Source organism: Opisthocomus hoazin, chromosome 20 (genome assembly GCF_030867145.1).
Source record: "Opisthocomus hoazin isolate bOpiHoa1 chromosome 20, bOpiHoa1.hap1, whole genome shotgun sequence".
Taxonomy (NCBI): domain Eukaryota; kingdom Metazoa; phylum Chordata; class Aves; order Opisthocomiformes; family Opisthocomidae; genus Opisthocomus; species Opisthocomus hoazin.
The window spans coordinates 15,754,613-15,764,983 of record NC_134433.1 but is presented as its reverse complement, the minus strand read 5'-3'; positions in this window follow the sequence as shown (position 1 = coordinate 15,764,983).

The window sequence follows — 10,371 nt, the reverse complement described above, 5'->3', positions numbered from 1 at the left end:
AACACCTCAGGGCTTTTGAGGCAACGTGGACTTCTGCTCTGAGCAGCGCTGAGCGAGCGATGGAGGCAAACCAAGAGCTCGAGTGGCTGGATAAAACAGAAGTGTGTCCCAACTGAGCATGGCAGCAGCCTGCCCGCTGGCTGCATGGAGATTTCCAAATAAGCATGTCCAGAACTTCAGCCTGTATTGGGGAACCCGCAGCTATTCTCAGACAGAAAGATACGAATGTCTTTTACCTTTGGGAGCAACAGTAGTTTCTAGGTAGCCTTGGCTGAAGGCGGCATAAGGAGTTTTCTCCGTGTGAGCGCTCTGTTTAACTAAGAGCCCAACTCATTACCAGACGCTAAAGCAGAAGGGTTCAGCACCTTCTGATCTGCTCAGCTTGTTCCTCGACATCTGGCTGCTCTCTTTCCCTCAAGACCAGACAGGAATAAGGCTGCACATCTGAATGCCAGATTGAGTTCGTCTGTAAAGGAACTGAATCGGTTACGGGTTGGGCTTGCTTGGTTGGTTGCGTGCGCCGTTAGTTGCTCTCTTCTGTAGCTCTTTTCCCCAGGAATGCTCATAGGCTTCGGGTGTCCTGGGCATCGATTCGACCCACCACCACGTTACAGCAGTAAGAATGCCAGTTTGGGTAGAGAGTCTGGATTTTGCAGTCTCACCCTGCACACTCATCACAAACCTCCTGCCTGTGAAGAGGAGGATGTAAGATGGGTCTTATGCTGATGCCAGCCCTTCATCCTCCTGAGGGAAGATCCTTCTGCCTGCTTCTGGACACTGTTAGCTGACTCCCTGGGGAAAAATTGGTGTGTGCACAGAGCTGGGTTCTCACTCCGGCTGGTGGAACTCCATCCGGCATTTTCTGAAGGTGACAAAAACATGCCACCACCCCTGCCTCCGCTCCCACTCAAGGCCAGGAGCGGCCAGCAGCAGCCTCACCTCCCCCAGCCCACGGGCACTGCTGGGGAGACACACCTTGCAGGGGGGTGCAGGGGGCAGCTGTGGAGACTCAGGCCTAATTTCTGTGGGCAACAAGTAAATCGCTGCTGGGTGGGGACCCGGATCAGTCACGGGGTTCAGCTGTGCCCAGCCCAGCCCCCTGAGCTATTTCTGCAGCCCGGGGGTGCTAGAGCTGGGCTGGGATCTCCTGTTTGTGCCCAAGGTCAGTGGTGATTTTGTGTCTTTTTAGTGTCGGATGCTCATTTTTGGTGCCTGGTGGAGCAGCGTGGGCTGTGCGTGCCCTGTGCTGCCGGCTCGCTGCCAGTGAGAGCAGCGGGGACAGACACAGCCTCCGTCCTCAGCTGGGGACTGGTGAAGCACGAGGTGCTCGGGGCTGGCGAAAGGCAGCACCTTCCCCGCCCCGGCCAAGGTTTTATTGTCCTGCCTCTTTATTGTTGTGTTTACAAGCCAGGCGCTTTATAGGCTTTCCTATGAATAGTTTCAAGGAGAAGGTAATTACCTTATCACATGCAGGATGATTTATAGCCAAGGTGGCAAGGGACATTCAAGCTCCACATCGGCTCCGTTTGAAAGACAATCTGCCCGTTCTTCCGCGCGGGGTCACTGGGTGGGTGAAAAGAAAAGGGGCTTCAGTGCCCGGCCTGCCCGCTCCCAGCACCGGGCTGTCTCCGCGGCCCGGCCCCGGCGCTGATCGCTTCCCCGGGCCGTGCTGCAGTGGGCTCTGCCCTGCCCAGCCCACCCAGCTCCAAGCTCAGGCTCTAAACGCCTTTTTTTGGTGGAATTTTGTTGCCCGGGTCGGTAAATGCACAGCATGGCGTGGCTGCATGGCCTCGCACGGCAGCATGGTGGGACCCGGCCGGCGCAGCCGTGCCTTGGCCAAAACTGCTGAGCAAAACCCCTCACGGGGCTCCCCGCGGCTGAGGGGGCTGTCACGGACCCCCCCGTCGCCGGCGCGCACAGATTTTGGGGTTTTATTTGCATTTTCCTTTCCCCCAGCGACTCTTTTTCCACGTAGCAGGGGCAGCAGCCCGCGAGGGAGGGACCGGGCGGCGGCTGCGCCCTCAGCGCCCGGGCGGGAGCGGCCCCGAGGGCGGGAAGGGCCCGGGAGAGGCGGCGGGCGGCCGCCGGGCCGCCAGGTGGCGCCACGTGCCCGGCGGCGCGGGCTTCCCGCTCGGGGCGGCCCCGGCGGGGGGGAAGGGGGGGTACCCCCTCCCCCGCATGTCGCGGGTGTCACCGGCCCGTGGGGCGCCGGCCTCTGTCCCTCCGGGTGCCCGGGGACCCCCTCTGCCCACGCGGGAGGCGGGTCTCGGGGTGCGGGGGGGGTCCCGGCGGCGAAGGCCGGGGTGACTTCCAGTGGCGGGGTCGGGGGGGGGGGGTGTTGCTGCTGGCTTCACGCCTGCTGCCTCGCCCCTCAGAAATGGCCCCGTGCCCCCTCGCCAGCCGGCGCTCCCCCGGCCCCGCTAATTTGGTGATTTTTATCCTGTCTGTTTTCCTTTCCTCCCCTCATGGCCTCCCGTCGCTCTCCTCCTCGGGGCGGCCGCGGGGTCGTGGCTGATGGATGGCCCCCGGCAGCGCCCGCGCCGAGGCCGCGATGGCCGCTGAGGGGGCTTTCGGCAGGGCCCGAGCCCCTCCGGCCGCTCTGACCCGGCCGTTGTCCAACCTCGCACCTCGCGAGGCCGAAGGCCGCTTGCGGGAAGGACGACGGCAGCGAGGGCGTGGGCGAGGGGGGAAGCAGAAAACCGCGAGGCACCGTGGGCCCCGCGGCACGGGCAGCGCCGAGCTGGGCTGGGGACGACGGAGGGGCTCGGCGAGTCGGGGTGTCCCCGGGGTCCCTGCGGACCGGGAGCCCGCGCTGCGCTGGGGGGGTCCTGCGGCTCCCCGGGAGCCCAGACCGGTATTTCAGTCTAGACGTGCTGGTATTTTTTCCGTCCAGCAAATTTCCTTGATGGCCCCGCGGTGAAGCGCGAGCACGCTCGGGGCGGCTGCTGGCGGGCGGGGGGTTCCCGGGGGGGCACGGGCGGCAGAGGCAGTGTGCCCGCTCCCGAGATGCGTTTGTACGGCGAGGGGGAGGGAAAACTATGCGAAAACTTGAAATTTGCTCATAAAACCAGGCTTGCCGGGTGGAAAACTTGCTGTGTCTTGCTCGGGCCTTGGTGAGGGCTGCGGCGGGCTGGGGCGAAAAGCTTTATTCCCCAGCCGCCGCCGTTCCTGCTGCCCCTGCCCCGTGTGCGGCCGCCCGGCAGGGGTGGGCTGGGTAAATATTTTTTGGGGGGCGACCAAACGGAAACGTCGTGGTGACTCGGGGGTCAGTCCCTTCCCTCCGGTGCTGCGGGCACCGGGCTGACGCTTTACCCGTCCGGCCATGCTCCTCCTCGGCCCCGCTGCCCCCAGGGACCCCCGACACCCTGCCCGGGCGCCGGCCGGGCGCACAAAGGCGGCTTTCAGGGCCCCCAAGATGTGTGAAACTCAGCTTTCGCCTGGCTCCTTCCTGGAGCGGAACTGTTCTCAGCGAAACCGTCCCCGCCACCCGCCCTAATGGCTTTTCTCTGTGCGCCCGCATTAATGAACGCGAGGCCCAGCCTAATCGGAGGGAAGCCATGCAAGTAATTGCTTGAATTTTTAATTCGGGGTTATGATAGGGGAATCAAAGTCACACGGCAGCCGCTGAGGCCGCCCGCGGCTCCGCGCCATTGACTCCTGCAATTTGCTTTTGATTTTTGCCCTCCCGGCCCGGGCAGAGACCCCGCTGGGGGCCAGGGCCAGACCCTCCCAGGGAGGGCACCCAGCAGGGAAATGCATTCGGGGTGGGGGTCCCACCTGCGGCGGGGGCTGGGGTGCGCTTGGCTGGCGTGGCCGTGCCCGCGGGGAGCCCTTGCCGCAGGTGCAAACCATTTGCAAACCTCCGGCACCCTGTGCCTGCCTCCAGAACCCCTCTTCCACTGCGCCCGGTTGCGCTGCCTGTGGCGAGCTGGGGCTGATTTTCCTTTTTCCATGATGGCAGCTCTCGCCCTCTGCCCGGCGAGCTGCCGGCGCCGACCTCGCACGAAGGGGTGAGCGACGGCAGGCACCCATAACCGCGGGGTGAGGCGTGGCACGGGGGGCTGGCCGGGGTGCCCGGGCCGGGGGCTCGCCCCGAAGCTGCCCCCAGGGACAGGTCCAGCTCCTCCAGCCGCCAGCATCTCCCGGCCCGCGTCGCGCCGCCACGCTGCTTTTGTTTTCCCAGAAAACAACCCCACCTCCCGCGCCGGTTCCAGCTCGCTTCCCTCCCCTTTGTCTTAAAATTAATAAAAAGTCGGAGGACGCGCGGCTGCTCGCTAAAGCAGAATGGCATCTGCGAAACGCCTGCCCGGCGTGGGGAGGCAAGGGCGGCCTCGCCAGCTCGGGGCTGGGGTCTGGGGAACTGGGCGTGCTGGGAGAAGCCGTGCCGGTGCCGCGCTCTGCCGTGCGGGACGGACCCCGGCTCCTCGCGGGGAGCTGCTGGCTGCCAGGCTGTGCCCCGTGACCCCGTGTTTGGGGTTCGGGCCGCTGTTGTGGTGTTCTCTGTGCCGCGATTCCTGGGCAGATAGCATTGTTTGCCCTGACACGTAAGCCGGTGACAATCTGCGAGAGCTCTGGCATGGATTCCGGCTGCGCGGCTCCCAGCCTGCCCCGCTTCCAGGGCCTTTTTATAGCCCAGCAGAACTTGTTTTGCTGTGGCAGCGAAGCAGAACCCGAGTGTGGGCTGGGAGCCGCGGGGCGACGTGCGTGTGGCTCTCGGCGGGTGCTGGGCCACGTTTGCCCCTCCGTACCCCCCAAATGCCCCTCGCGGCGGGACCCCGCTCCCCCGCAGCTGCCCAAACGCCGTGCTTACCTCTGGATCCTTGAGGAGGTTGAGGGAAGCCCCTGAGCTCTGAAAAGTGGGGTCCCAGGTCTTGGGGGGGTCCCAGAGAGGGCAGGGAGCGTGCTGCTGAGGGGGGCACGCACCGAGGCAGTGCTGAGCCCCTCCACCTGTCCCCCCGGCAGAGCATGGGGACGGTGAGCAGCCCCCGAGGGGTCCTGCGTGCGGGCAAGGGGCCATCGCTCCCCTGCGCACCCCCAGAGCGGCAGAGCCCCGGCAAAGGACAAGGGGGTGAAGGCGGATTATGAAAGTGTTTCTTTGCTTTGCTTTTGAGAAAGCAGAACTTCAAAGGGGCCATTTATCACTAGACAAAGAGAGTCGCGAGGTATTTGCAAAGTGTAAGGGAGAAGCATTAATTATCGGAGTGACAGACAAATGCCGCTGCCGGGTGTCCTCCTGCCCACCCCTCTGCCCCGTCCCGGCAGCTCCCGGCGAGCCCCGGGTGGCACCAGCACTCCCGTCCCTCCGGCCGTGCCATCCCTGGCTCCTGCCCCAGCTCCCCTCCATGTGGGGCTTGGTGTGGCAGCGGAGCTGCCCGGCTCCCGGCGATGGCACCGGCGCGTTGGATGTCCCCAACGTGGGCTGCCACGGCTGAGGGGGCAACACGGGGGGTTCCCCGTCGCGTCCCCGGTGCCGATGCTCTGCTGGAAGGAGCTGCGCTGCCAGCAGGGCCCTGCCCGGGTGCTCCTCTGGGGTCGGACGTGACCGCGGTGGGAAGCAGACGGGCAGAAGTTCAGCGCCTTCGAGGCAGCTGAGAGCATCCCTCCCCGCGGCAGCCCGGCTCGGCCCGGCTGCCTGCGAAGCTCGCGATTCCCGGGATCCGCTGCGCTCGGAGCCGGGGGCAGTGGCTGGAAGAAGTCGTTTCTGCCTGCCTGGCTCTGTGGCTCGGTGACCCCTTGGGCATTTCCCATCCCCGGGACCCCCTGCCAGCCCCAGCCGGGTGGGACGTGCGGCACAGCGGGTGAGGAGGCTGTCGGCGGGGAGTTGGGGTCCGTGGGGTCTCTGCGCTGGGGACTGTGGGTGCCAGCTGATGGCCGTGGCCAGCAGCCGGGCTGGGGGACAGGGACAGCAGCGCTCAGCCCGCAGCTGGGCCACCAGACCCCCCCAGCCGAGCCCCCGTCCCAAAACCTCTGCGGGAGGAGAGCCACGGCTCTGTCCGTCATTCGGGAGGGAGAAGACGAGGAACGAGAGCATTTCCATCCCAACCCAAAGCGCCGACAGACCCGGTCACCCTCGGGCGGTGAAAGTGGCACCCGTGCCACAATCCCCGCCACCTCGGCAGCGCTGCCGGGCCGCGGGTGTCGGGGTGGCTGGGGCGTGAGGGCTCCCCGCGGCCCTGCAGAGCGAGCCCTGTGCGGGGCGGGCAGCTCTCCCTTTCATGTCTGATCCCTCCCGAAACCACAGCTTCCCTTCGCCCCGCGCGGGGATCAACTGCGGGTCATATTTAATAAAGGTGGGGATGGGAGAAGGCTTCATAACATTACGTCACCTCGGTGTGGGGGAGGCGGAGGCAGGCAGGGAATGCGAAAATCTCGGCACAAGTGGGGGCAGAGGAGAAAAAATATCAGCCAGGGGATTTAATGGCCCTGTTTTGGTGGGAACTCTCTTGCCCACTGCCCGCGAGGTCAGAGGCGGTGTGTCTGCACGCGCTCAGGCGTTAAATGAAACGGTACGAAAAAAATGAGAGGCATACGCGAAATGCGTAGACGCGTCCGTGGCAGAAATCCCCCGGCGCCGTGTGAGTCACGCCGCTGTGCCCGGCTCGCTCACCCCGTGGCAGCTTGCGGGCGAAATCCCCCCGGGTCCCCAGCACAGTCCCTGGCTCCCACGTCCCCAAGCTGCCCCGGTGGGGACATCGTTGGGGAGCTGGAGGCTGCCTCCGCGCGAGGCGCAGCCGCACGGTGCCTGGAGCAAAGTCCCCCGTGGCACAGCCTTGCCCGCGCCCGACCCCGCGGGCCCGGCCATGGCGGCCACGTGTGGCTTCGCTGCCTGGGTGGGAGCTGCTGCCCGTGCCCGGGGCCAACGCCATTGGTCCCTCCACGCGTGGCGAAGGCGGCTGCGGGCGAGGGGTTGCCCCGCACCGCGAGGGTCTCACGCCAGCCGCGGCGCAGGCGGAGCGGGACCGCCGTGCCGGGACGGTTATTCCCTCGCAGCGATTGCGAGGGGATGGGCTGCTGGTTCGGTACTGGGGAGCCTGTTCGGTGCTGTGGGTGACGGGGCAGCGGGAGGCGAGGCCGTCTCAGCCACGGGAGCCGGTGGCCGGCACCGGGCACCCAGACCCTCCAGCGACGTGCGAGGGCTGGCTGGACACCGGGCGGCTGCGGAGGGCTGGGAGGCAGAGCGGAGCATGTTCAGCTTCAAAAAAAAAAACCCCTGTGCAGCCATCCTGTGTTCCCAGCCGCCGTCACCTCCCGGTGAAAGCTCGGGCCGATGCTCACGCCGGGCTGGTGCCTTCCCCCGGCTGGGAAACTATGTGCTCCCAGCCCCGCGGGGCACCCATCGGCCCCCCGAGCCGTAATGACCGAGCTCTTCTGCTGAGAGGAGTTAATGAGCTGTGCCGGACAACGATGGGAAAAGGCCGATTGCAGCGAGGCTCCCGACACCGCTCGGAGGAGCCGGGCGCGGAGGAAGGGGAAGAGCAATAGGGTGGGAGAGATGGACCAGAAAACGATATCCACTTCATTAGCCAGGTGGTTCCAAACGTGTGGAAACAGGACAAGGTCCGGGTCACCCACTGTGACAGAACATCATTATCATGCGACGCCATGAAGCCTGTGCAAAGACCGAGTCAAAGCTCACCAGCCCACTTGAAAGGGAGCGGGGGACCTTCTTGGAGCAGGAGCTGGGCTGTTCCCAGGCCAGCAGGCGGGTGCACCCCGTGCCAGGGGGTCTGGGCACTCAGCCCGGCTCCTGCTCGCCCCCAGCACCCACAGAGCTTACCCCAAGCTCTGCCCTGGGCAGGACCCTGCAGTGGGAGGGCAGCTGCGGGGGCACAGTGGGCGTGAGCCCACATCTTGGTGGCAGTGGGTGGTTGCTCAGGGGTGGCAGCGGCGCTCGGTGGTCCCCCGGCCCCGAAGGCGGGTGGGCGGTTTGGCGTCTCGCCCGGGATCAGGGGAGCTTTGGGGTGATCAGAGACCCGCTGCGGCGTGCAGGATGAGACCACCTATGGGCGCGAGGGACCTGGTGGGCACGTAACCCTCGCTTGTCCTTGCGGGTGGGAAAGCTGGGCGCGGCGGGGACGTTCACCCAGCACCCTGTGGGCGCAGGGAGGGCTCATCCATCTGGGCTCCTTTGGAGCTGGGCTGAGCAGGGCTGGCATCGGAGGGGACCACCCTGCCGGTGCTGGGCATGGCCGAGCCCGGGAGCCCCCCACCCTCGCCACAGGCACAGCAGAATCACAGAATGTTTGGGGTTGGAAGAGCAGAGTGGGGGCTCACCCGGCGTAGGATGGGCCCAAAGCAGCCGCCTTGGCCCCCCCCGGCTGAGCGGGAGGGAGCAGAGCTGGGGAAGACGCTCAGCCGGGCTGGGGGCTCCAGGCTGGGAGCCGGGAGGGGGCTTCTGGGGGTTTTTCAGCCCTCTCTTCCCTAGGTTGTGCTCAGCCCATCGTGTGCCCGTGAAAATCCCTGCGCAGCCACCGTGCCTCACCCACACGCTCCCTCCCAAGCACGCCGAGAGGCTTCTTGCTGCCTTTGGGGTACCCTCGACCCCGGCTGCGGCTCAGCCAAAGGGCAGGGGGGCTCCGAGGGCCCTGCGCTGCCATCCCGGGCTGCTCTGCGGAGCGGGAATGGCTTCACCGGAGTCCGCACCGGTGCGTTGGAGCCGTGCGGGTGCCGCAGGCTGTTCCCGCCGCGCCGTGGGGCTTTTCCCTTGGTTCCGCTGGACGCCGAGCGGCCGCCGGCTCCCCGGAGGGTTCTGCTGGCAGCGGGACCGATGGCCGCAGAGACCCGCAGCCGGGCTCCCGGGGGGCTCCGGGGCCGCACTGTGACGCGCTCAGGGTCCGCCACGGCAGGGTTTTTGGGGGGGCGTTGAGACGAGCGGGCGGCTGCGACTTTGGGTACGCTGGGAAAGTCCAAATCTGGGCTGGAAGCGCTGGGTTTAAAGCTGTGGCTGCCAGGGCTGCCAGCCGGATGCCAGCCGAAGCGGCAGGGAACTGGGCTGCCAAACTGGTCGTGCTTCGGGAGGCTGGGGGGGTCACGGCCGGAGATTTCGGACGCGGGCCTGCCTTCCCGGGGGGGGTCCCCAGCCCCCCGCGCCGTGCTCTGGGGGGGTGGTGGTGCCTCCCGCCTTCGTGCCTGCTTTGGTTGAGGTGGATTTGCTGCCCTTTGGGACTCGGTGCGTTTGCAGCGTTGGGAAAAGCAGCTTCTGTCCAGATCCCAGCTTGGATCTCTGCTTCTGCCCCCTCCCAACCCCGCTCCCCGCTCCCGCCCCGACAGCGGCCGAGGTTCAAGGGGGCTTCGTGTCCCCCGAGCACCCCTGTCCCTGCAGAGTCTCCTTCGCCAACTCGCTGAGCCTCCTTCCACGCCGCTCACGGCTGAACGGCACCAAGCCTGTCCCCAAAGCTGCCCCACAGCGGGGGCCAAGAGCCCCATGGGAGACCCCCTGGCTTGGGGGTGCCCTCCAGGGGCTCACAGCCTGTGCCAGGGCTTGGGCAGCGGGGACCCCGCACGGGGGAGGGGATGCCAGGGGGAGAAACCCTCTCTGCGAGGCCTGGGGTGGGGGGGGTTCGCAGCCTGGCCCCCTTTCAGCACGATAGAGGGGGTGCAGGTGGTGGGGTGCTGGGGCAGGATGGGGGCTGCCCATCCGGGAAGCCCCCCCACGGCAGGCCCCTTCTGCGAGGCCTGGAGGGGGGGGGAGGTTCTTAACCTACCCCTCTTTCAGCGCGATAGAGGGGGTGCAGGCAGAGGGGTGCCGGGGCAGGGTTGGGGCAGGACCCCCGTCCTGGTGGTGCTGGCAGAGGGGTGCTGGGGCAGGGCAGGATGGGGGGTTCCTCTCCCCATCCCGGGGGTGCGGGCGGAGGGGTGTCGGGGCAGTGAAGGATGGGGGGTTCCCGTCGCAGGGGTGCTGGCAGAGGGGTGCCGGGGCCAGAGCGGGACAGGACAGGGGGTCCCTGTCCCAGTCTGGGGGTGTGGGCAGAGGGGTGTCGGGATGAGGTCGGGGCAGGACAGGGGGTCCCAGTCCCGGGGGTGCGGGCAGAGGGTTTCCAGGGCCGGAGTGGGACAGGACAGGGGGTCCCTGTCCCAGTCCGGGGGTGTGGGCAGAGGGATGTCGGGACAGGACGGGGGGTCCCGTCCCAGGGGTGCTGGCAGAGGGGTTCCAGGGCCGGAGCGGGGCAGGACGGGGGGTACTGGCAGACGGGTGCCGGGGCGGGGTCGGGACAGCACCCCCGTCCCGGGGCTGCGTCCGGCCCCGAGCCCTGCAGCCCCGGCCGCCGTCGGGGGGTCTCGGAGCCGCTGTCCCGTCCCGCCCCGTCCCGCCCGGCCGCTCCTCCCGCCGCTCCGGGCCCTCCCGCGGGCGCGGGCAAAGTCCGTCCCGAT